Genomic DNA, 25475 nt, shown 5'->3' with positions numbered 1-25475 from the left:
TTATAATAAACTAGGTTTAACTACAGAGACCTCAATAGAAGCACATTATCGAAATATGAAATTGAAAAATAAAATCGATAATAAAAACGATAACTTAAAACTGATAACCTCTTGTGTTTGGTTTTTCAAGATCTATACAAAAATATGAACTAGTTATGATGCGGAAACAAATAACTAGTTATACCTTTTTGTAGCTCATAGACCTCTTGATCTTCTGCTGTATTCCTCTCCTTCTCTTAGAAGTCATGTGAGCGACAATCTTCCAAGATAAAATCCACCGAAGCTTCTTCCTTTGCTTCCAAGATTCAGTCACCAACTAACCTTCAAATGATGCTAGACAAGAGAGCTTCCTTCTCTTCTTCTTCTCCTTCAAGCAACCGGCCACCAAGAGAAAGCAATGTTTGATGCCGCCGACCTCCAAGAGAGAAAATAAAAGGAGAAGATGTAAAATATCGGAAATAGGCGAATATGAATAGAGGAATTTTCCGAAATTTATGGAAATTTTTCGGGAATTTTTCGGAGCTCGTATGGACGAGTTAACGGGGACAAGAACGGGGTCCGGAAAAGCCTGTTTAGGCTACCCGATTTAAGCGAGGAAAAGATTATATATATATATTCTTTTCCTTTTATTTTCTTATTTCTTTTTCGTTTTCTTTTGTCGCCGAACTCGAGCCATCCCCCGCCTCTCTTCCCTTTTCTTCCCGACGCCGCCGCTTACTTTCTTCTCTTTGCCCTAACCGCCGGCGGCGGTTTCCTCGCCGACGCTTAAATCCCTCGGCAACTCCTTCTCCCTCTCTTCATTTCTTCTCTTTTGCCGACGACCTCTGCGCCCTAATTTCTCCGTCGTCTGCCGCCGTCGAACAGAGAGCGTCGGCCACCAGGTCTGGTACCAATCGCGGCTATGCCCTAGTCTTCTCTTCTCGTGCAGCCACCGCCGATCGACGCTGCCTTCCTGTGTCCTAGCCTCAGCCGCGACACCCACCCGACGGCGTCACCACCTGCGGTGCCGCTGGCCGAGCCCTATCTCCGATCGCCGAGCAGAGCAGGTCTCTTGCTTCTACCTTAGCTCTGTGCCCTAGTGTCCGACATCTCCTGGAACAGCCGAGTCTTCCTCTCGCACGAAATCAGCACAGCAGTGCCCTTTCGCCACTGTCCTTGTGCCCTAGCATCGGTCGGCCAGCCGTCAAGTGCTAGCAGCAACTTTGACGGATCCTAGGTCATCACAGGCAGTAGGAGGGAAGAGGTAATATGTATGATTGTTGATTTGGGATCTTATGTTGGATTTGTTGGCTGATAACAGTGGTATTTGTCACTGATTTCTCACAGCAGCTTCTCCGGGTCTCGACGGTAAGTTCTTCAGGATTTGAGCAGCACTGAGGCATCGAAAAATTTGAGGTAAGGTTTAGGGTTTTTGAACTTCGTGGATATTGATTAGGTATATGTTAGAGATTGGTAGATTGGATTAGCTTTAGATTTTTAATCTCATGTTATGATTAGGGTTAAGGAACTAACCCTGGTGGACCCATTGATTTTATTTAATTAGGGTTCATTAATTTTGTTGGATGGATTAGTTGGATCCAATTTAGAACTTCTTAAATTGGATTAGAATTTAATTTGGCTAATTGTGGTAGGATAGAATTAGCTAAACTAGACCTTATGTTTAATATACAGGACCTTGACGCGAGACGAGTATCTCGGAGTCAGATCGGACCTTTCTATTTTCGGATGCGGGTACTTTTGACTTATTGTCTTTGATATGCTTAGTAATTAAATTAACAAGATGCATTAATTGTGTTTCTTACTTGTTTCGGTTAATCACTGCCCAATACATGCTACCTGTTGATTGATTGTTTGTTTACATCCTGTATGGATATGTACCTGATTCCACATGCTCATGGGTAGTGATATAACCATATTTTACCATGTCAGGACCTAGGTTTGATACCTTATATGATCAGATACCTTGATATGATTCATTCGCTTTGGTGCACATTATGATATGTCCAGAGATTGGTTTAGTATATTACCATGTTTAGTGACATGCACCATTCGCATGATTGCATGCTGAGTGATTGATTGCTCCTTTATTGTCGAGCACTTCGCCAGTTTCATCACTGTTCGGTGCTCCGTTGTGACGCTCATGGGTAGCGGGACACAGCGTGGTAGCACGTCAGTTTGGCTCTTCCGGTGCTCCGTTGGTCCGCTCATGGGTAGTGTGACGCAGCGTGTAGCACGTTAGAGATCCCTCCCCGTCACAGTGTACCGGGAGATGAGAGCATGGCGCTCCCCCATTTATGATTTGGGGTAGGAGTATGTGTGTACTCCGACAGCATCCCGTCCACTTCGGTCACTCATCAGGAGTAGTGATGCAGAGTGCACGGTTGTCACAGCCCTACCCACTTGGTCCCACTTTTGTTGTGAGTTGGCTGACTGGCGTCAGGGGTGACCATGACATTGGCATCATATGCATGATGCATTTATTGTTTGTGTTTGTGTTTGTTGCACTTATATGCTGCACATTGCTTGGATACCTTGATTGACATGCATACAGGTCTTCTATACCTTTCGGACTATTTGTCCTTTTACCGGGTCCTGGTTAGTACAGATTCTCTCCTGTCTTCTTCGGTTTGCATTTGTCTTTATTTTTATCAGGAGACTGTACGCATGATTAGTGCTAGGTGTTATTTCTTTACTTTGCATATCAACTGTACCTGCTGAGTGTTGGACTCACCCCGCCTCCATTGTTGTTATTTTCAGGTTGATGCTGTCAGGAGGGAGTTCCAATCGCTGGTCCCCACAGCATGTAGTGCTACTCCTCTGCTGATTTTTGAGTTGTTGTTTTATTTTAGCTTTTCGCTATCAGACTTTGTTTTAGTTTTGTTTTGGACTTTACATATGGATAGTGTATGGAATCTTTCCATTTGATGGACTTTTGGTATGATTTGGATTTATTCTACTACATGCCTGCCTGGACGGCAGAAGAGGTGAGTTCGTCAGTTTTGAGCTTTACGAGTGTAGTTGAGTAGGGTGGTTTTCGAGTCAGAGTATTACTACTTTGTTTGATTATATATAAGTGCGTGGTGATGTTTTATTTTGTTGTTATTATTCCAGCCGCCTGTGGCTGAGGTATTTGTGAGATGTAGAAAAGTTTCAGATTGTCCACCGTACAGGGGAGATGCTGTCGAAATTTTCTCGGACAGGGACTCCTCTGGGGCGTGATAATTTAGTGGTATCAGAGCACAGTTTTACGATCTTCTGTTTTCGTATTTTGGATGTTTGGGATAACCTGATACCAATTTATTTACTTGGTATCAGAGCGCCAAGTTTGGCGATACTTGTTGGATTTTTGTATTATGGATTTTCGAGATATATCTGATACCAATTTATTGGTATCAGAGGGGGTTATGATATCTGCTTTTGGTGTTCTGGAGATTTATCGGATACTTGTTGTTGGTATTCTGGATATTTGGGTTAGCCAGGTTTGCGAGTCAAACTGGACATTTTCGGATTTTCGATATGGTTATGTTTCGGATTTCCGTTTCGGATTGATTTGGATTTCCGGTGATATTTTTGTTCGGAATTTTGAGGTCAAAAGTTGGGGACTGGACAGCGACGGAACATCTCCAGACAGCAAATAGGTATGATGTTTATTTTATGATAGTTATGACATGTATTAGCACTTTATCTTTAGTACCTGTGTGGTTGCTGTAGCCCATATTACATGTGATGGGTTAGCCACTGATCTTGCTCGACCCTAATAGAGATCAAGGATTATAGTCTCTGGTGATTTTATATATTTTACCATCAGTAGTTTTAGCTTTTGTTACTACTAGTTGGATAGGAGATGGAGGCACATATCAGCCTCTGCTATTGTTAGCTGGGTAATGGAAGGTACCTATATATTCCTGTGGACTTAGCCAGTAGAGTTTTTTTATACTCATATCTTTTGGATATTAGGGTATCCGATACGATGAAAATTGGTCATTTGAGAGTTATCATGTTTGATCATTGTTGAGAATGATTTGAGGTTAAGGGATATTGGGAGATCAGATATTGTGATGTGTTGATTTCTAATGATTTATGAGGGTAAAGGTTATGTGGTTGTTTGATGATCTATTAGTGGATAACTATTTTGATGATCTATTATTTGGGTTGTTGTTGATGGTGACATAGTGAGTGTCATGTATGATATTCACAGGTTTGATGTTTATAGTTGGTGATCAGATTATAAATCGGGTGCTAGAGAGTTTATGGTTTAGAGTGCCTATGAGATTTTAATAAATCTGGTTAGTTGTGGTTAGTTAACAGGATGAAAAAAAAAATGATATTTGTTTCATCTGATATTGAACTATGTGGATAAATATTGATCGATGTTTTGAATGCTAATTTGCCCTCATGGGAGTAGAGACTGATTCATCTGATATTATGTGGGCTGATATTTTTGAGGATAAAAATGAGAGTGTCTTGATGTTCTTGAATTCTGACTTTTTCTTTTGGGTCGTACACATTTATACATGTGATTATTATGGGTTTCTAGTTGATTATACCCGAGTGGATAGACATACATGTCTGATTGTTTATTGGAGGTATTTGTCAATTAAAAACTATGTTGTGGAATGTGCACATATGTTTGAGTGTTTTATTGGATGTATCTTATCGATTCAGTCTGAGTTGTGATATGTACAGATGTGTTCGGTGTAATATTGAGGTATCTTGTATATTATATGATGGTTACGAGAGTATACTCGTGTCGATTATGATTTGTTGGAAGTATTACGTTGATTATACTCTTGGCATAGGTGTATATATGCCATGTGAAGTTGTTTGAGGTGTATTGTCGATTATACCTATGTTGATATATGCACACGGGTTCGGTAGGTATTGTTGAAGGTATCACACTGATTTATACCAGTGCTATGAGTGTGTTTGGTGTGTACAAATTGGAGGATTATGTCGATCATACATATGTTGTGTGACAAGTGTGCCAGGTGTATTGTTGGTAGCAGCATGATAATTCTGCTTATGTTGAATGCAGGGTGTGGAGTGTCTGCATTATGTCATTTGTTGGATTACCCTGTCAACCCATATTCTTATCAGTGGGTGACTCACTACGATGTTGATAGATTTGACGATGAGTTTGATGTGATTGCTGGATTGTTATACCTTTGGCTGCCACAGTGATATGTAGTAAAGTGATCTTGTACAGACTCTAGTTGGATAGTTAGATGTCTTGGTCATTTATGGATTGTCTGTGGTAGCGGGACCTCATGCAGTCTCTGGCTAGATAGTAGGGTGCTTTAGGCACTTATGTTTGTTTGTGGTAGAGCGTAGCTCCCACATATTTCAGATGGTTGTGGTGGAGCGTAGCTCCCACATATTATGGACTGTTTTAGGTGGAGTGTTGCTCCCATATATTTCGGATTGCTTGTAGCGGAGCATTGCTCCCATATCTATTGCAGATACATGTTATAGATTATTTGTAGTGGAGTGTTACTCATATATATTGAGGATTTCTTGTGGTAGAGCGTTGCTCCCACATATGTGGTATTTTCTATGATGGAGCGTTGCTCTCACACTGGAGGATCTATGCTTAGATGATTTATATCGTTGGTGATCATATTTCAGATTTATTGTCGAGGATCTTATGGATTGGGAATGTCTGTGATACAGACATTATGTGTATTGGTTTTACCATTAGGGCTTGCGGAGCCTTAGATGTTTTCATGGACTAGATGATTTGGGTATCCCTAGGATATTGGATCAGAATTCGTTATCGTTATTGATGATGTGGTGTTTTATTCCTGATCTGAGGTGTATCACGTACACTATCTTTGCATAGTTCTAGAGATGTTTCGACTGAAACGTCTAGATGTGAAGATCAGTAGTGCGTATTTTGGTTGTCTTCTGTGAGATGTTTGAGACACACGGTCATCAGTAGGAGTATACCGTGGTTCCACAGGAGATCGAGGTTGTTACCGTTGGGAGTAGACGGAGTCTATAGAAGAGGCTCACAACTTTCTTTGTTTAGCTCGATATTTCCGGAGATATGTTGAGGGTTTCTCTCGGATAGTTATGTCACTGACACGCCTGACCTGGAAAGGCGTGAAGTTCACTTGGACTGAAGATGACAAGACCAGCTTCTAGGAGCTGAAGCGGAGACTAGTGTCGGCTCTAATTTTGATTTTTACCTTCCGGAGAGGACGGATATGTCCTCTACACCGACGCATCTATTCAGGGTTTGAGCGCTGTTCTGATGCAGCACGATATGATAGTCTCCTATGCTTCTCGTCGGTTGAAGGATCATGAGAAGAACTATCGGAGCAAGTCGCCATTATTTTTACCATGAAGATTTGGCGACATTATTTATATGACGTTATATTTGAGATTCTCACTGACCATAAGAGTCTCAAATGTCTGTTTACTTAGAAGGAACTTAATCTCTGACAGAGGAGATGGATGGAGTTCCTGAAGGATTTTGATTGTACCATTAGCTATCACCCGGGGAGAGCTAATGTGGTTGCCGATGCGCTTAGCAGAAAGTCCGGAGGAACTTTAGCTTGCCACCGAGTTGTGGTCACAGACTTGATTTAAGGTTTCTCCGATTTGGGCCTTGAGGGGTAAGGACAGACAGAGCAGGGTACTTTGGTTACCATGGTTGCTCAGTCGTTGATCAGGACAAGGATACGAGAGCCATAGACTGCTGATCAGTATTTGCAGTTTAATTACAGCCAGATAGCTTCCGGGCAGCAGACCGAGTTCACACGAGACGAGGAGGGTGTTATACACTACCGAGGCAGATTTTACGTGCTTCAGTCTCATCCGGTCTTATAGGAGTTACTTCCGGAGGCTCATCGTTCATGATTTGTTGTCCACCCAGGCGGTACCCGTATGTACCAAGATTTGAGGTGTTTCTATTGGTGGAACGACATGAAGGACGACATGAAGAAAGACATCGCATAATTTGTAGCGAGATGTCTTGTCTGTCAGCAAGTGAAGGCCGAGCATCAGAGATCTGCCGACTTACTTCAGCAGATTTCTATTCCTGAGTGGAAATGAGAACACATTACTATGGACTTTGTGGTGAGTTTGCCAAGGACATGACGAGGCCATGACGCGATTTGGGTAATCGTTGATCAATTAACCAAATCCGCGCATTTCTTAGCGATCCGGAAGACTGATTTCTTGGATCGATTGGCAGATCTGTATTGTCGGGAGATCATCAGATTACATGGGGTTCCTTTGACTATTATTTCGGATAGAGACCCCGGTTCACGTCTTGTTTTTGACAGAGACTGCAGCAGACCTTGGGCACGCAGCTCTGTTTCAGTATAACTTTCCATCCGCAGACAGATGGACCATTAGAGCGGACCTTTCAGACTCTAGAGGACTTGCTGAGGTCTTGTGTATTGGATTTTCGGAGGCAGTTGGGAGGACCATTTGACATTTGTAGAGTTCGCCTACAACAACGGGTTGCATTCGGCTATCCAAATGCCACCATTGAAGTGTTGTATGGTAGGCCTTGTCGGACACCCACCCTTTGGGATGAGGTTGGGGAGACCCAGATGTTGGGACCTCATAGAGCTCAGCATAAGGTAGAGTTGGTCTGTACTATCAGACGGAGGATGTCAGAGGCGCAGGACCGCCAGAAAAGTTATGCTGATCGGAGACGCAGACCACTAGAGTTCTCTGTTGGCGACCATGTATTTCTGCGAGTTTCACCCACGAAAGGGGTGAAGAGATTTGGCCTCAGAGGTAAACTAGCTCCGCGGTACATTGGTCCTTTCGAGATCTTGGAGAGGATTGTAGCAGTAGCTTACCGACTGGCACTACCACCGTCCCTGTCAGGCGTTCACGATGTATTTCACGTATCGATGCTTAGGAGATACGTGCCCGACCCGACACATGTGTTGGCAGATATCCCAGTTCCAGTTCAGCCTGACATTACATATGAGGAAGTTCCGGTACGGATTCTCGACCGGAAAGAGCGCCAGTTGCGGAACAAGACTATCCAGCTGGTTAAAGTCGGATGGCAGCATCACTCAGACGAAGAGGCTACTTGGGAGCTCGAAGATACTATCCGAGCTCGATACCCCCATCTTTTCACTTGAGGTATGTGGTTTATTTACCGTTCAGCATTTATACTCTATATCTGTTATTTGTACTTGCTGATGGTAGATAACGAAATTTGGGGACCAAATTTTTATAAGTGGGGGAGAATGTAAAATATCGGAAATAGGCGAATATGAATAGAGGAATTTTCCGAAATTTATGGAAATTTTTCGGGAATTTTTCGGAGCTCGTATGGACGAGTTAACGGGGACAAGAACGGGGTCCGGAAAAGCCTGTTTAGGCTACCCGATTTAAGCGAGGAAAAGATTATATATATATATTCTTTTCCTTTTATTTTCTTATTTCTTTTTCGTTTTCTTTTGTCGCCGAACTCGAGCCATCCCCCGCCTCTCTTCCCTTTTCTTCCCGACGCCGCCGCTTACTTTCTTCTCTTTGCCCTAACCGCCGGCGGCGGTTTCCTCGCCGACGCTTAAATCCCTCGGCAACTCCTTCTCCCTCTCTTCATTTCTTCTCTTTTGCCGACGACCTCTGCGCCCTAATTTCTCCGTCGTCTGCCGCCGTCGAACAGAGAGCGTCGGCCACCAGGTCTGGTACCAATCGCGGCTATGCCCTAGTCTTCTCTTCTCGTGCAGCCACCGCCGATCGACGCTGCCTTCCTGTGTCCTAGCCTGAGACACTCCCGACGGTCACCCTTCTGTGCCGAGCCCTATCTCCGATCGCCGAGCAGAGCAGGTCTCTTGCTTCTACCTTAGCTCTGTGCCCTAGTGTCCGACATCTCCTGGAACAGCCGAGTCTTCCTCTCGCACGAAATCAGCACAGCAGTGCCCTTTCGCCACTGTCCTTGTGCCCTAGCATCGGTCGGCCAGCCGTCAAGTGCTAGCAGTAACTTTGACGGATCCTAGGTCATCACAGGCAGTAGGAGGGAAGAGGTAATATGTATGATTGTTGATTTGGGATCTTATGTTGGATTTGTTGGCTGATAACAGTGGTATTTGTCACTGATTTCTCACAGCAGCTTCTCCGGGTCTCGACGGTAAGTTCTTCAGGATTTGAGCAGCACTGAGGCATCGAAAAATTTGAGGTAAGGTTTAGGGTTTTTGAACTTCGTGGATATTGATTAGGTATATGTTAGAGATTGGTAGATTGGATTAGCTTTAGATTTTTAATCTCATGTTATGATTAGGGTTAAGGAACTAACCCTGGTGGACCCATTGATTTTATTTAATTAGGGTTCATTAATTTTGTTGGATGGATTAGTTGGATCCAATTTAGAACTTCTTAAATTGGATTAGAATTTAATTTGGCTAATTGTGGTAGGATAGAATTAGCTAAACTAGACCTTATGTTTAATATACAGGACCTTGACGCGAGACGAGTATCTCGGAGTCAGATTGGACTTTCTATTTTCGGAGGCGGGTACTTTTGACTTATTGTCTTTGATATGCTTAGTAATTAAATTAACAAGATGCATTAATTGTGTTTCTTACTTGTTTCGGTTAATCACTGCCCAATACATGCTACCTGTTGATTGATTGTTTGTTTACATCCTGTATGGATATGTACCTGATTCCACATGCTCATGGGTAGTGATATAACCATATTTTACCATGTCAGGACCTAGGTTTGATACCTTATATGATCAGATACCTTGATATGATTCATTCGCTTTTGTGCACATTATGATATGTCCAGAGATTGGTTTAGTATATTACCATGTTTAGTGACATGCACCATTCGCATGATTGCATGCTGAGTGATTGATTGCTCCTTTATTGTCGAGCACTTCGCCAGTTTCATCACTGTTCGGTGCTCCGTTGTGACACTCATGGGTAGCGGTACACAGCGTGGTAGCACGTCAGTTTGGCTCTTCCGGTGCTCCGTTGGTCCGCTCATGGGTAGTGCAGCGTGTAGTACGTTAGAGATCCCTCCCCGTCACAGTGTACCGGGAGATGAGAGCATGGCGCTCCCCCATTTATGATTTGGGGTAGGAGTATGTGTGTACTCCGACAGCATCCCGTCCACTTCGGTCACTCATCAGGAGTAGTGATGCAGAGTGCACGGTTGTCACAGCCCTACCCACTTGGTCCCACTTTTGTTGTGAGTTGGCTGACTGGCGTCAGGGGTGACCATGACATTGGCATCATATGCATGATGCATTTATTGTTTGTGTTTGTGTTTGTTGCACTTATATGCTGCACATTGCTTGGATACCTTGATTGACATGCATACAGGTCTTCTATACCTTTCGGACTATTTGTCCTTTTACCGGGTCCTGGTTAGTACAGATTCTCTCCTGTCTTCTTCGGTTTGCATTTGTCTTTATTTTTATCAGGAGACTGTACGCATGATTAGTGCTAGGTGTTATTTCTTTACTTTGCATATCAACTGTACCTGCTGAGTGTTGGACTCACCCCGCCTCCATTGTTGTTATTTTCAGGTTGATGCTGTCAGGAGGGAGTTCCAATCGCTGGTCCCCACAGCACGTAGTGCTACTCCTCTGCTGATTTTTGAGTTGTTGTTTTATTTTAGCTTTTCGCTATCAGACTTTGTTTTAGTTTTGTTTTGGACTTTACATATGGATAGTGTATGGAATCTTTCCATTTGATGGACTTTTGGTATGATTTGGATTTATTCTACTACATGCCTGCCTGGACGGCAGAAGAGGTGAGTTCGTCAGTTTTGAGCTTTACGAGTGTAGTTGAGTAGGGTGGTTTTCGAGTCAGAGTATTACTACTTTGTTTGATTATATATAAGTGCGTGGTGATGTTTTATTTTGTTGTTATTATTCCAGCCGCCTGTGGCTGAGGTATTTGTGAGATGTAGAAAAGTTTCAGATTGTCCACCGTACAGGGGAGATGCTGTCGAAATTTTCTCGGACAGGGACTCCTCTGGGGCGTGACAGAAGAGAAAAGGAAAAGGGTCAGCCACCAAAGGATTAGAAGAGAGGAATAGAAGATATGCTATCTCATGAGGCACACCCTCCATCTCTTTTATAATCCTTGGTCTTGGCAAAAAAGAAAAGTTTTAAACATAATTAAAACTTCCTTATATTCCTTGCCAATGACTAAAAAGGAAAGTTTTAAAACAAAAAATTAAAACTTCCTTTAATGCTTGTCATGGTCAGCCCTACACATGTGCTCCAAAAAAGGAAAGTTTTAAACATAAAATTAAAACTTCCTTATTTGTTACCGGTAAGAAATTTAAATTAAAAAATTTCTCTTTTAAATCCCTTGTTGGTTATAAAAGAAAAAATTTATAAATTAAAACCTCTCTTTTAAAAACATGTGGATGGTTACCAAAAAGGAAAGTTTTATCAAAAATTAAAATATTTCTTTTAACTACAAATAAGGAAAGATATCAAACCTTTCTCTTACTCCTTTGTAAAAAGCTATAAAATGAAAGATTTTAAAATTTAAAAACTCTCTTTTAAAATAATGACTTCCACAAAATGAAAGATTTTAAAATTTAAAATACCCTTTTAATTTTTATGTGGTCGACCACCTAGCTTGGGCTCCAAGCTTGGCCGACCACAACTTGGCTCCAATCTTTGTCTTGGTCGGCCCTAGCTTGGGCTCCAAGCTTGGTTTGGCCGGCCACATCAAGATGGGTAAGAAGCTGGGCTTTAAGTAGATATAAGACTTTATAAATAAAAGGCTACAACAGGAACCGAGAGGAGGAATTGGTTTTGGTCTCCCGATGAGCTTGAGCTTCTCGTGTTTGCCCTGAACACCCAACTCAAGTTCATCAATAATAACTCATTCCACTAAAGAGTTATTATTGCACTACCGCACCAATCCCATATTACAATATGGGCTCCTTCTTATCATGAGTGTGTTAGTCTCCTTGTGTTTAAGATATCGAATGTCCACTAATTAAATGAGTTACTGACAACTCAATTAATATCTAACTCCAAGAGTAGTACTACTCAACTTTATTGTCATGTCGGACTAAGTCCACCTGTAGGGTTTACATGACAATCCTTATGAGCTCCTCAAGGGGACATCACCAACCTAGATTACTAGGACACAGTTTCATTCTATAATCAACAACACACCATATAAACAATATCACTTCCCAACTTATCGAGCCTATTGATTTAACGAACTAAATCTCACCCTTTGATACATTAAAGAAATAAATATTAAGTATACATGCTTGTTATTATATCATGATTAAGAATACGCACTTCCATAATAACAGAGATTTTGTTCTTTTATGTAGTCAATATAAAAAGAAACTACCTAAATGGTCCTGCTCATATACTCATAGTGTACTAGTGTAATTTTATAGTTAAGATAAACTAATATCAAATTATACTACAAACACTCCAATGGTTTATCCCATTCCATTTTGGTTGTGAGCTACTATTTATAATTTATAAGGAACAGATAACATGATCTTCTGTGTGACACCACACACCATGTTATCTTCAATATAAATTAAATGAACAACTACACTTAGCATATAAATGTAGACATTAGACCAAAGTGATTTTTATTTCAAAATAAATGTTTATACAAAAAGCTAGGCTTTTAGTATACACTCTAACAGCTACAAAATTGAACTTTATTATTAAAAGCAATTCAAAATCAGTTTTAAAGAATACCTGCATTCTCTTTTTCCAGCTCATGAACTCTCCCTCGAACTTCGGTGGGTATATGCTCGGTCTGGCCATCGATTTGGTGCTTCGATTGGTGGTTAGTCCTCCTAAAGCATCCTGGCTCTGATACCACTTGTTAAGACCCTCGGCGGTTGACTAGAGGGAGGGGGGTGAATAGGCCCTATACAAATTAAACAAAACAAATATCTTTTTTGGACTTATAACTTAATATAACACTTGCATAAAAGAATAATAAAAAAAAAAAAAAGAGGCATCGAGAAGTTTCTTGGTTACAACCGGGGAGGTTATTAATCCAAGAAAGTTAAAGTGCACTAAAAAAATCTCCTTCAGGCGGAGAAGCCTCTTTACAGCAATGAACGCACAACAAGGTGAAGCTAAAACATAAAAGGAAAAGCGCACAAGTGTTGTTTGGATATTTCTGGTTGTATTTTAGCTTTGGGAGCAGGGCTGCTTATATAGCCCTGCTCGGGGCACCTGGAAGGGTTACAAGCGCTTGGAGGGGGATAAAATTTTATTCCCTTCGTAATGGATCGCTGTCAAACACGATCCGGATAAAATTTAATTCTGGGCGCCCAACCAAGAAAGTCAACCAAGTTGACTTTTTTCGATCAGGGCCTTTTGCTCCAGTTTCACTCGTCTCGGCCAGGGTCTTCCGCTCCGGTTCCTCTTGCTTGGTTGATCTAGGCCATCTGGAATACGATTCACCCGAACCCAACTTCCGGTCTTTTCGAGCAACCTTCCACTCCTGACTTCTCGTCCCTTGGAAAAGTCGCGCGTCTCTTTCTCGTCTGTCTGTGTACTCTTCCACAGTACCTCATCCCTTAGACACACCGAGTTCGTCGGCTCTCTCCCATGTCGTTCTTTGCGCTAGCTGTGTCTTTTGCTCGACATCCTGTGCTCCTAAGTTCCTGCACACTTAGACACAGGAAGGACTTAACCTAACTTGTTTGATCACGTCAAAACAACCTTGGGGTACCAATAATATGGTCAGTCGTGGTCGGTCGGTCTAAGCATCGGTCATGTTTACAGGGTAGAGCTTCCTATCTCTCAACATATGGCTGGTTGATCACAATGTCGATCGGGTTTACGAGGCTCAGCGCCCCCACTTATATATAAGGCAAATGTATGAGGTAATTCTCAATACAAACCCGATCGATCTAAGAGTTGATCATACTTAGGGGCTTAGTTCCCCATTTCTATTGTTAGTCTCCCAGTACACTACAAAAAATAAAGGCTTCTGGGACAAATTTTGGGACGAATTTGACAAAAAAATTCGTTGCAAAATATTTAGGGACAAAATTTGGGACGAAAATATTTTCGTCCCAAAATTATTGATGCCAACTTTTGGAACAAATATTTGTTCGTTGGAAATTTGGCAACGAATTTGGGGACAAAATTGGCGATGAATAATATTTTCGTCCCCAAATTCGTTGCCAATTTTGCAACAAAAAACTCTATTTGTCCCAAAATACTATACAATTTTGCAACGAAAATTTATTTTGTTGCAAACTTAGCAACGAATTTGGGGATGAATTTAATTCTGTTGCCAAATCTGTCCCAAATTTGGCAACAAATTATATTTTCGTTGCCAAATTTGTTGCTAATTTTCATGACACATTGCAACGAATATTATTTTTGTTGCAAAATTTACAACGAATTTGGCAACGAAAATACTAATTTCATTTAAAAAATAAATATTCATTCCAAATTTCGTCCCAAATACTGGAACAAATCCGCAGTTTCGTCCCAAATTCTGGGACGAATCCGCATATTCGTCCCAGAATCTGGGACGAAATTTGGAACAAAAATATTTTTATTGCAAAATTATCAATGGATAAGTTTGGAACAAATTATTTTCGTTGCCAAATTCGTTCCTAAATTAAAAAAAAAATCCAGCAACTATACATTTCTACAATAAATTCAAATAAAATATATATAACAAATTCAAATAACAAAATATAGACTTTCAACACATCCTAATTAACAATATCACAAATAACACAATATATACATTCAACACATCCTATTTCAGATACATATATTAATAATTGAAATCAAATCACAATACAACAAATTCAAAGTTCTCAACATCTTCTTCAAACGACTCCAAAATATTATACAAGTTCAACACTCAAATATTTATAAAGTCTAATAATCCAAGAAGTTAAACAAGGAGTTAAATTTAAAAAAAAACTAAGATACATCAACTCATCTTCTTTCTCCACAAAAGCTTTCATCCCCATCAACTCTTCTCTTCCTGCATACAAACAAACGAATAAACCAGATCATGTGTAACCAGAAAGATAATAACTTAAATTCTAACAATCTCACAATTCTAATAGTTTCATTTGTATCAAATTGTTATGATATACCATATTTCACCTTATCAAACAAGTTTTACAAATATTATATTTCATCAAACATAGAGAGAATGAGATGTATTCTTAAAATCCCTATAATATGAAAATGTCTGAAATGAAAAAAACACAAACTAATATATGAGCAATTAGTTGATACTAGTCTTTAAGTACTCATAGTTACTTGGTTATTAGGCAAACTCTAATCATAATTTGGAATTTGAAGTAATAATGCAATAATATCAAATTTCAACAAATATATAAAAAGATACCTTTATTTAACTTTTCAAATATAACTAATTTAAAAATATATAAATATAATTAAAAGTCTAACATGTTCAACTACGAGTGTGTTATTTAATACTTACTTTTTTCTCCGATACATATTTTGCCTCACCAATCCTGTTAAAAACAAATTAACAATATTAAATAAAATAAAAATTAGAAAAGTTAACATGGCATGGTTTAATGTATAAAACACTAATTATGAGACAAATAATCATCAGACATAATTAAAATCATGAAATAGCATCACCAGCATCATCGTTATCATCATCGCCATCATCATCATCGTCACGCGGAGGAATCTGACTTAGAGCGGAACTAAAAATTCCAATATAAGATAAAGTAAATTGCAAATTTGATTCATAAAAAGGAACTTTCAAAAACTTACCATTTTTCTTCAAATAGCTTGTAGAACAAGAGGGGAAAAAATATTAGATGTCACCTCTAATGACCTGTAGGAATAAATACAATGTATTAACTGATAAAATAAATAAAATTATAACTGAGACAGTATATAAAAAGTGAGATATAAGTTTGGTAAGTTTGCATATTAAAGATAGGCTAGAATACCACGGGGAAGATCTACAAAAATGCTTTATGATACGAGTGTCTCCAACTACACCGAGCGAGACCTGCACAAACAAAATTACAAATTTAGTCAATACCTTAACATAATAAATCATTTGTACTTTTTTCACTAGCATTTTAGTCTCTCTAAACTTTGTTCTTTTAATAGCTATAAATGTTATTTTTTTGGCCATGAATGATGATCAATTTCAGTAGACGACTCTTGTTGATAAGCCGAACCCACAAAATCAAGCCAACTATCATTCTACTTAGGAGATAAGATGAGAAATCAGAGGCGTAATTTGATGGAAAGCACAAATTCAATGCATGAATAAATTACTGAGACTTAGCAAGTCCAAATTCTTACTGTTCAAAGAAATAACATAAAATGTTGACCTAAAATGAGTTGATTGAATCAAGGTTACAAAATCAATCATCATTGTAACTGGATAAGCATACAAACAGCGGATAAGTACTGTATCGGAATTTAAACCACCGGAGCAGCCCCGTCCAGGAGCAGCCACACGCTGCCAGGTGCGGCCAAGCACGACGACGGCGGCCAGGCGCATCCAGTTGAGGACACGCCTGGCCAAGCACGACGAAGGCGGCCAGGAGCGTCCAGTCGAGGACACGCCTGGCCAGGCACGACGACGGCGGCCAGGTGAGCAGCCCCGTCCAGGAGCAGCCACACGCTGCTAGGTGCGGCCACGAGCGGCCAAGCACGACGACGGCGGCCAGGCGCGTCCAGGCGAGGACACGCCTGGCCAGGCACGACGACGGCGGCCAGGTGAGGCCACGCGCGGCCAGGCGCGCCCACGCGCGGCAAGGAGCGCCCAAGCGCTACCACGCACGGCCAAGCGTGGCCGGCACGGCGCCGCGCACAGATGAGAGGGGAGATGGGAGAGGGAAGAGGGATTACCTGCGCCGCTGCAGGAGAAGGATTCTGCCACCGCTGGAGAAGGATTCAGCCGCCGCTGCGAGAAGGAGATCGGGTAAAGAGAATATGTGGGATTAAGGGATATAGGGTTTTTTAGAAACAAAAATAGTTTGTTGCCATTTTTGTCCCTACTTTTGGGACGAATTCCTGGATTCGTCCCAAATTTTGGGACGAATCCAGGATTCGTCCCAGATTTAAGAAAATTTAAAAAAAAAAAAAATTAATCGGATGACTAAATATGGACCTAGAGATGTCGGAATTTCACGAAACAAGTTTCTATGGATTCCTAATTTTTTCCTAATCTCAAAAATATCCTTATCCATAATTTTAACATATTATATTGACTGTGGTGAATTTTTTATTAAGAATTAGGTCATATTCGTGTTAAAAAATCACCACACTCAATATATTAGGTTAAAATTTAGAATTAGTATATTTTTATGATCAGGAGAAAATTATGAATGCATAGAAACTTGTTTCATTAAATTCCGAGATCTCTAGGTCCATATTTAGGCCTTCGGAATGATATTTATTTTATTTTTTATTTTTTTTAAATCTGGGACGAATCCTGGATTCGTCCCAGATTTTGGGACGAATTCCTGGATTCGTCCCAGATTTGGGGACGAATTCCAGGATTCGTCCCAAATTTTGGGACGAATCCAGGATTCATCCCAGATTTAAGAAAATTAAAAAAGAAAAGAAAAATTAATCGGAGACACTAAATATGGACCTAGAGATGTCGGAATTTCATGAAACAAGTTTCTATGGATTCCTAATTTTTTCCTAATCTCAAAAATATCCTTATCCATAATTTTAACATATTATATTGACTGTGGTGAATTTTTTTATTAATCATTAGGTCATATTTGTGTTAAAAAATCACCACACTCAATATATTAGGTTAAAATTCAGGATTAAGATATTTTTATGATCAGGAGAAAATTATGAATACATAGAAACTTATTTCATTAAATTTCGAGATCTCTAGGTTCATATTTAGGCCTTCCGAATGATATTTATTTTATTTTTTCATTTTTTTAATTCTGGGACGAATCCTGGATTTGTCCCAGATTTTGGGACGAATTCCTGGATTCGTCCCAGATTTTGGGACGAATTCCTGGATTCGTCCCAGATTTTGGGACAAATCCAGGATTCGTCCCAAATTTAAATAAATTTAAAAATAAAAGAAAAATTAATCGGAGACACTAAATATGAACCTAGAGATGTCGGAATTTCATGAAACAAGTTTCTATGAGTTTCTAATTTTGTAATAATCATAAATAAATCCTCATTCATAATTTTGACCTAATATATTTAGTGTAGTGATTTTTTAAACCAAATTCTTTAAATTCAAGTTAAAAAATCACAACACTCAAAATATTAGGGTAAAATTATAGATGAGGACATTTTTACAATCAGGAGAAAATTAGAAACTCATAGAATCTTGTTTCATAAAATTCTGACATCCGTAGGTATATATTTAAAGTTTTAGACACATATTCAAACATACGTTAAACGCTAACATACTTAATTAACATTAAACTATCTATGTTTCACTAAATATGGACCTAGAGATGTCGGAATTTCACGAAACAAGTTTCTATGGATTCCTAATTTTTTCCTAATCTCAAAAATATCCTTATCCATAATTTTAACATATTATATTGACTGTGGTGAATTTTTTATTAAGAATTAGGTCATATTCGTGTTAAAAAATCACCACACACAATATATTAGGTTAAAATTTAGAATTAGTATATTTTTATGATCAGGAGAAAATTATGAATGCATAGAAACTTGTTTCATTAAATTCTGAGATCTCTAGGTCCATATTTAGGCCTTCGGAATGATATTTATTTTATTTTTTATTTTTTTTAAATCTGGGACGAATCCTGGATTCGTCCCAGATTTTGGGACGAATTCCTGGATTCGTCCCAGATTTGGGGACGAATTCCAGGATTTGTCCCAAATTTTGGGACGAATCCAGGATTCGTCCCAGATTTAAGAAAATTAAAAAAGAAAAGAAAAATTAATCGGAGACACTAAATATGGACCTAGAGATGTCAGAATTTCATGAAACAAGTTTCTATGGATTCCTAATTTTTTCCTAATCTCAAAAATATCCTTATCGATAATTTTAACATATTATATTGACTGTGGTGAATTTTTTATTAATCATTAGGTCATATTCGTGTTAAAAAATCACCACACTCAATATATTAGGTTAAAATTCAGGATTAGGATATTTTTATGATCAGGAGAAAATTATGAATACATAGAAACTTATTTCATTAAATTCCGAGATCTCTAGGTTCGTATTTAGGCCTTCCGAATGATATTTATTTTATTTTTTCATTTTTTTTAATTCTGGGACGAATCCTGGATTTGTCCCAGATTTTGGGACGAATTCCTGGATTCGTCCCAGATTGTGGGACGAATTCCTGGATTCGTCCCAGATTTTGGGACAAATCCAGGATTCGTCCCAAATTTAAATAAATTTAAAAATAAAAGAAAAATTAATCGGAGACACTAAATATGAACCTAGAGATGTCGGAATTTCATGAAACAAGTTTCTATGAGTTTCTAATTTTGTAATAATCATAAATAAATCCTCATTCATAATTTTAACCTAATATATTTAGTGTAGTGATTTTTTAAACCAAATTCTTTAAATTCAAGTTAAAAAATCACAACACTCAAAATATTAGGGTAAAATTATAGATGAGGACATTTTTACAATCAGGAGAAAATTAGAAACTCATAGAATCTTGTTTCATAAAATTCTGACATCCGTAGGTATATATTTAAAGTTTTAGACACATATTCAAACATACGTTAAACGCTAACATACTTAATTAACATTAAACTATCTATGTTTCACTAAATATGGACCTAGAGATGTCGGAATTTCACGAAACAAGTTTCTATGGATTTCTAATTTTTTCCTAATCTCAAAAATATCCTTATCCATAATTTTAACATATTATATTGACTGTGGTGAATTTTTTATTAAGAATTAGGTCATATTCGTGTTAAAAAATCACCACACTCAATATATTAGGTTAAAATTTAGAATTAGTATATTTTATGATCAGGAGAAAATTATGAATGCATAGAAACTTGTTTCATTAAATTCCGAGATCTCTAGGTCCATATTTAGGCCTTCGGAATGATATTTATTTTATTTTTTATTTTTTTTAAATCTGGGACGAATCCTGGATTCGTCCCAGATTTTGGGACGAATTCCTGGATTCGTCCCAGATTTGGGGACGAATTCCAGGATTCATCCCAAATTTTGGGACGAATCCAGGATTCGTCCCAGATTTAAGAAAATTAAAAAAGAAAAGAAAAATTAATCGGAGACACTAAATATGGACTTAGAGATGTCGGAATTTCATGAAACAAGTTTCTATGGATTCCTAATTTTTTCCTAATCTCAAAAATATCCTTATCCATAATTTTAACATATTATATTGACTGTGGTGAATTTTTTATTAATCATTAGGTCATATTCGTGTTAAAAAATCACCACACTCAATATATTAGGTTAAAATTCAGGATTAGGATATTTTTATGATCAGGAGAAAATTATGAATACATAGAAACTTATTTCATTAAATTCCGAGATCTCTAGGTTCGTATTTAGGCCTTCCGAATGATATTTATTTTATTTTTTCATTTTTTTAATTCTGGGACGAATCCTGGATTTGTCCCAGATTTTGGGACGAATTCCTGGATTCATCCCAGATTTTGGGACGAATTCCTGGATTCGTCCCAGATTTTGGGACAAATCCAGGATTCGTCCCAAATTTAAAAAAATTTAAAAATAAAAGAAAAATTAATCGGAGACACTAAATATGAACCTAGAGATGTCGGAATTTCATGAAACAAGTTTCTATGGGTTCCTAATTTTGTAATAATCATAAATAAATCCTCATTCATAATTTTAACCTAATATATTTAGTGTAGTGATTTTTTAAACCAAATTCTTTAAATTCAAGTTAAAAAATCACAACACTCAAAATATTAGGGTAAAATTATAGATGAGGACATTTTTACAATCAGGAGAAAATTAGAAACTCATAAAATCTTGTTTCATAAAATTCTGACATCCGTAGGTATATATTTAAAGTTTTAGACACATATTCAAACATACGTTAAACGCTAACATACTTAATTAACATTAAACTATCTATGTTTCACTAAATATGGACCTAGAGATGTCGGAATTTCACGAAACAAGTTTCTATGGATTCCTAATTTTTTCCTAATCTCAAAAATATCCTTATCCATAATTTTAACATATTATATTGACTGTGGTGAATTTTTTATTAAGAATTAGGTCATATTCGTGTTAAAAAATCACCACACTCAATATATTAGGTTAAAATTTAGAATTAGTATATTTTTATGATCAGGAGAAAATTATGAATGCATAGAAACTTGTTTCATTAAATTCCGAGATCTCTAGGTCCATATTTAGGCCTTCGGAATGATATTTATTTTATTTTTTATTTTTTTTAAATCTGGGACGAATCCTGGATTCGTCCCAGATTTTGGGACGAATTCCTGGATTTGTCCCAGATTTGGGGATGAATTCCAGGATTCGTCCCAAATTTTGGGACGAATCCAGGATTCGTCCCAGATTTAAGAAAATTAAAAAAGAAAAGAAAAATTAATCGGAGACACTAAATATGGACTTAGAGATGTCGGAATTTCATGAAACAAGTTTCTATGGATTCCTAATTTTTTCCTAATCTCAAAAATATCCTTATCCATAATTTTAACATATTATATTGACTGTGGTGAATTTTTTATTAATCATTAGGTCATATTCGTGTTAAAAAATCACCACACTCAATATATTAGGTTAAAATTCAGGATTAGGATATTTTTATGATCAGGAGAAAATTATGAATACATAGAAACTTATTTCATTAAATTCCGAGATCTCTAGGTTCGTATTTAGGCCTTCCGAATGATATTTATTTTATTTTTTCATTTTTTTAATTCTGGGACGAATCCTGGATTTGTCCCAGATTTTGGAACGAATTCCTGGATTCGTCCCAGATTTTGGGACGAATTCTTGGATTCGTCCCAGATTTTGGGACAAATCCAGGATTCGTCCCAAATTTAAAAAAATTTAAAAATAAAAGAAAAATTAATCGGAGACACTAAATATGAACCTAGAGATGTCGGAATTTCATGAAACAAGTTTCTATGGGTTCCTAATTTTGTAATAATCATAAATAAATCCTCATTCATAATTTTAACCTAATATATTTAGTGTAGTGATTTTTTAAACCAAATTCTTTAAATTCAAGTTAAAAAATCACAACACTCAAAATATTAGGGTAAAATTATAGATGAGGACATTTTTACAATCAGGAGAAAATTAGAAACTCATAGAATCTTGTTTCATAAAATTCTGACATCCGTAGGTATATATTTAAAGTTTTAGACACATATTCAAACATACGTTAAACGCTAACATACTTAATTAACATTAAACTATCTATGTTTCACTATATATGGACCTAGAGATGTCAGAATTTCATGAAACAAATTTCTATGTGTTCATAATTTTTTGGTGATGTTAAAAATATCCTCATCCATAATTTTAACATATTATATTGACTGTGGTGAATTTTTTATTAAGAATTAGGTCATATTCGTGTTAAAAAATCACCACACTCAATATATTAGGTTAAAATTTAGAATTAGTATATTTTTATGATCAGGAGAAAATTATGAATGCATAGAAACTTGTTTCATTAAATTCCGAGATCTCTAGGTCCATATTTAGGCCTTCGGAATGATATTTATTTTATTTTTTATTTTTTTTAAATCTGGGACGAATCCTGGATTCGTCCCAGATTTTGGGACGAATTCCTGGATTCGTCCCAGATTTGGGGACGAATTCCAGGATTCGTCCCAAATTTTGGGACGAATCCAGGATTCGTCCCAGATTTAAGAAAATTAAAAAAGAAAAGAAAAATTAATCGGAGACACTAAATATGGACTTAGAGATGTCGGAATTTCATGAAACAAGTTTCTATGGATTCCTAATTTTTTCCTAATCTCAAAAATATCCTTATCCATAATTTTAACATATTATATTGACTGTGGTGAATTTTTTATTAATCATTAGGTCATATTCGTGTTAAAAAATCACCACACTCAATATATTAGGTTAAAATTCAGGATTAGGATATTTTTATGATCAGGAGAAAATTATGAATACATAGAAACTTATTTCATTAAATTCCGAGATCTCTAGGTTCGTATTTAGGCCTTCCGAATGATATTTATTTTATTTTTTCATTTTTTTAATTCTGGGACGAATCCTGGATTTGTCCCAGATTTTGGAACGAATTCCTGGATTCGTCCCAGATTTTGGGACGAATTCTTGGATTCGTCCCAGATTTTGGGACAAATCCAGGATTCGTCCCAAATTTAAAAAAATTTAAAAATAAAAGAAAAATTAATCGGAGACACTAAATATGAACCTAGAGATGTCGGAATTTCATGAAACAAGTTTCTATGGGTTCCTAATTTTGTAATAATCATAAATAAATCCTCATTCATAATTTTAACCTAATATATTTAGTGTAGTGATTTTTTAAACCAAATTCTTTAAATTCAAGTTAAAAAATCACAACACTCAAAATATTAGGGTAAAATTATATATGAGGACATTTTTACAATCAGGAGAAAATTAGAAACTCATAGAATCTTGTTTCATAAAATTCTGACATCCGTAGGTATATATTTAAAGTTTTAGACACATATTCAAACATACGTTAAACGCTAACATACTTAATTAACATTAAACTATCTATGTTTCACTAAATATGGACCTAGAGATGTCGGAATTTCACGAAACAAGTTTCTATGGATTCCTAATTTTTTCCTAATCTCAAAAATATCCTCATCCATAATTTTAACATATTATATTGACTGTGGTGAATTTTTTATTAAGAATTAGGTCATATTCGTGTTAAAAAATCACCACACTCAATATATTAGGTTAAAATTTAGAATTAGTATATTTTTATGATCAGGAGAAAATTATGAATGCATAGAAACTTGTTTCATTAAATTCTGAGATCTCTAGGTCCATATTTAGGTCTTCGGAATGATATTTATTTTATTTTTTATTTTTTTTAAATCTGGGACGAATCCTAGATTCGTCCCCAAATTTGGGACGAATTCCTGGATTTTAAGAAAATTAAAAAAGAAAAGAAAAATTAATCGGATACACTAAATATGGATCTAGAGATGTCGGAATTTCATGAAACAAGTTTCTATGGATTCCTAATTTTTTCCTAATCTCAAAAATATCCTTATCCATAATTTTAACATATTATATTGACTGTGGTGAATTTTTTATTAATCATTAGGTCATATTCGTGTTAAAAAATCACCACACTCAATATATTAGGTTAAAATTCAGGATTAGGATATTTTTATGATCAGGAGAAAATTATGAACGCATAGAAATTTGTTTCATTAAATTCCGAGATCTCTAGGTCTATATTTAGGCTTTTCGAATAATATTTATTTTATTTTTAAATTTTTTAAAATCTGGGACGAATCCCGGATTCGTCCCAGATTTTGGGACGAATTCCTGGATTCGTCCCTGATTTTTGGGACGAATTCTGGATTCGTCCCAGATTCTGGAACGAATCCAGAATTCGTCCCAGATTCTGGAACGAATCCAGAATTCGTCCCAGAATTTGGGACGAATCCTAGATTCGTCCCAGATTCTGGAACGAATTTTGCAACGAAAATATTGTTTGTTGGCAATTTGCGATGAAATTTTTTTGTTGCAGATTTCGTTTCTAATTTGGGTCAAATTTTATATTTGTTGCCAAAATTGTTGCAATTTTGGGACGAAAAATTTTCGTCCCAAACTTTCGTCCCTAAATTATTGTTTTTTTGTAGTGGTATACAGTCGATCGACTATTAGGTCGGTCAGATTAACTATAGAAGACAACATTGTTAGGGAATCGCAACAACTCATTAGAGAATAACAACTACTTGTCATAAAATATTCTACTGCTATAACATATACGTGCGATGAAACCTTCCTCAAAGGGTGGCTATACATTTTCCTTCATCCAACATTCTAACAACATATTTTCTCAACTGTCTCATTGATGACAAAAGTTATAAAAAATGATTTATATACCGATAATGAAAGATTCCTCGGAGGATAGTTGCACATTTTTTAGACTGTATATCTTCCATCACCAGATATATTCTGATATTAAATATTGCCTATCATCTCATTATTACGAAGATTATGAGAGATAGCATAAAAGTGAGGGTTCTCTCCGTTGATGAGATACGCAAAAAACGTCCTCATGGTTTACAATTGCGCATATTTCATCTCGATATTTTACTCAACCATCATACTGATTAAGCGTCGGATGATCTACACTAGGAATCCATTCTTGATTTTCATTCTAAAGTTCCTTTTGTCTTCTCTCTGATGTGTGTGTATAGAAGATAAATGAGCCCTTTTTTCTCTCTGTTCTTTGTTAACAACAGAATCGAACCGAACCGAATTAATCGAATTGAACCGAACCGAATTTTTTATAAACAAATCGAACCGAACCGATTTTTGATAAAA

General features: G+C 37.1%; 2 long non-coding RNA genes across 5 annotated transcripts; one reads left to right on the top strand and one right to left on the bottom strand.

Annotated features, from left to right (window-relative positions):
• Positions 1-535: 535 nt before the first annotated feature.
• Positions 536-2798, top strand: LOC122029679. Of its 4 annotated transcripts, none has more exons than XR_006125139.1 (3): positions 536-1243; positions 1330-1395; positions 2758-2798. It is a non-coding gene; the product is annotated as an uncharacterized LOC122029679 (long non-coding RNA). The 4 variants fall into 4 exon arrangements; XR_006125138.1 differs by having other exon boundaries at positions 1327-1395; positions 2758-2797; XR_006125137.1 differs by lacking the exon at positions 2758-2798 and adding an exon at positions 1672-1706.
• Positions 2799-15439: 12641 nt separating this feature from the next.
• On the bottom strand, positions 15440-16917 carry LOC122009597. Its single transcript, XR_006119597.1, has 4 exons — positions 16820-16917; positions 15904-15965; positions 15722-15785; positions 15440-15651 (listed from the first exon to the last, which is right to left on the bottom strand). It is a non-coding gene; the product is annotated as an uncharacterized LOC122009597 (long non-coding RNA).
• Between the last annotated feature and the right edge of the window lie 8558 nt (positions 16918-25475).

This window comes from Zingiber officinale, chromosome 1A, assembly GCF_018446385.1.
Source record: "Zingiber officinale cultivar Zhangliang chromosome 1A, Zo_v1.1, whole genome shotgun sequence".
NCBI lineage: Eukaryota > Viridiplantae > Streptophyta > Magnoliopsida > Zingiberales > Zingiberaceae > Zingiber > Zingiber officinale.
Note: the sequence above shows the minus strand (reverse complement) of the source record. Positions and strands in the feature narration are given on the sequence as shown.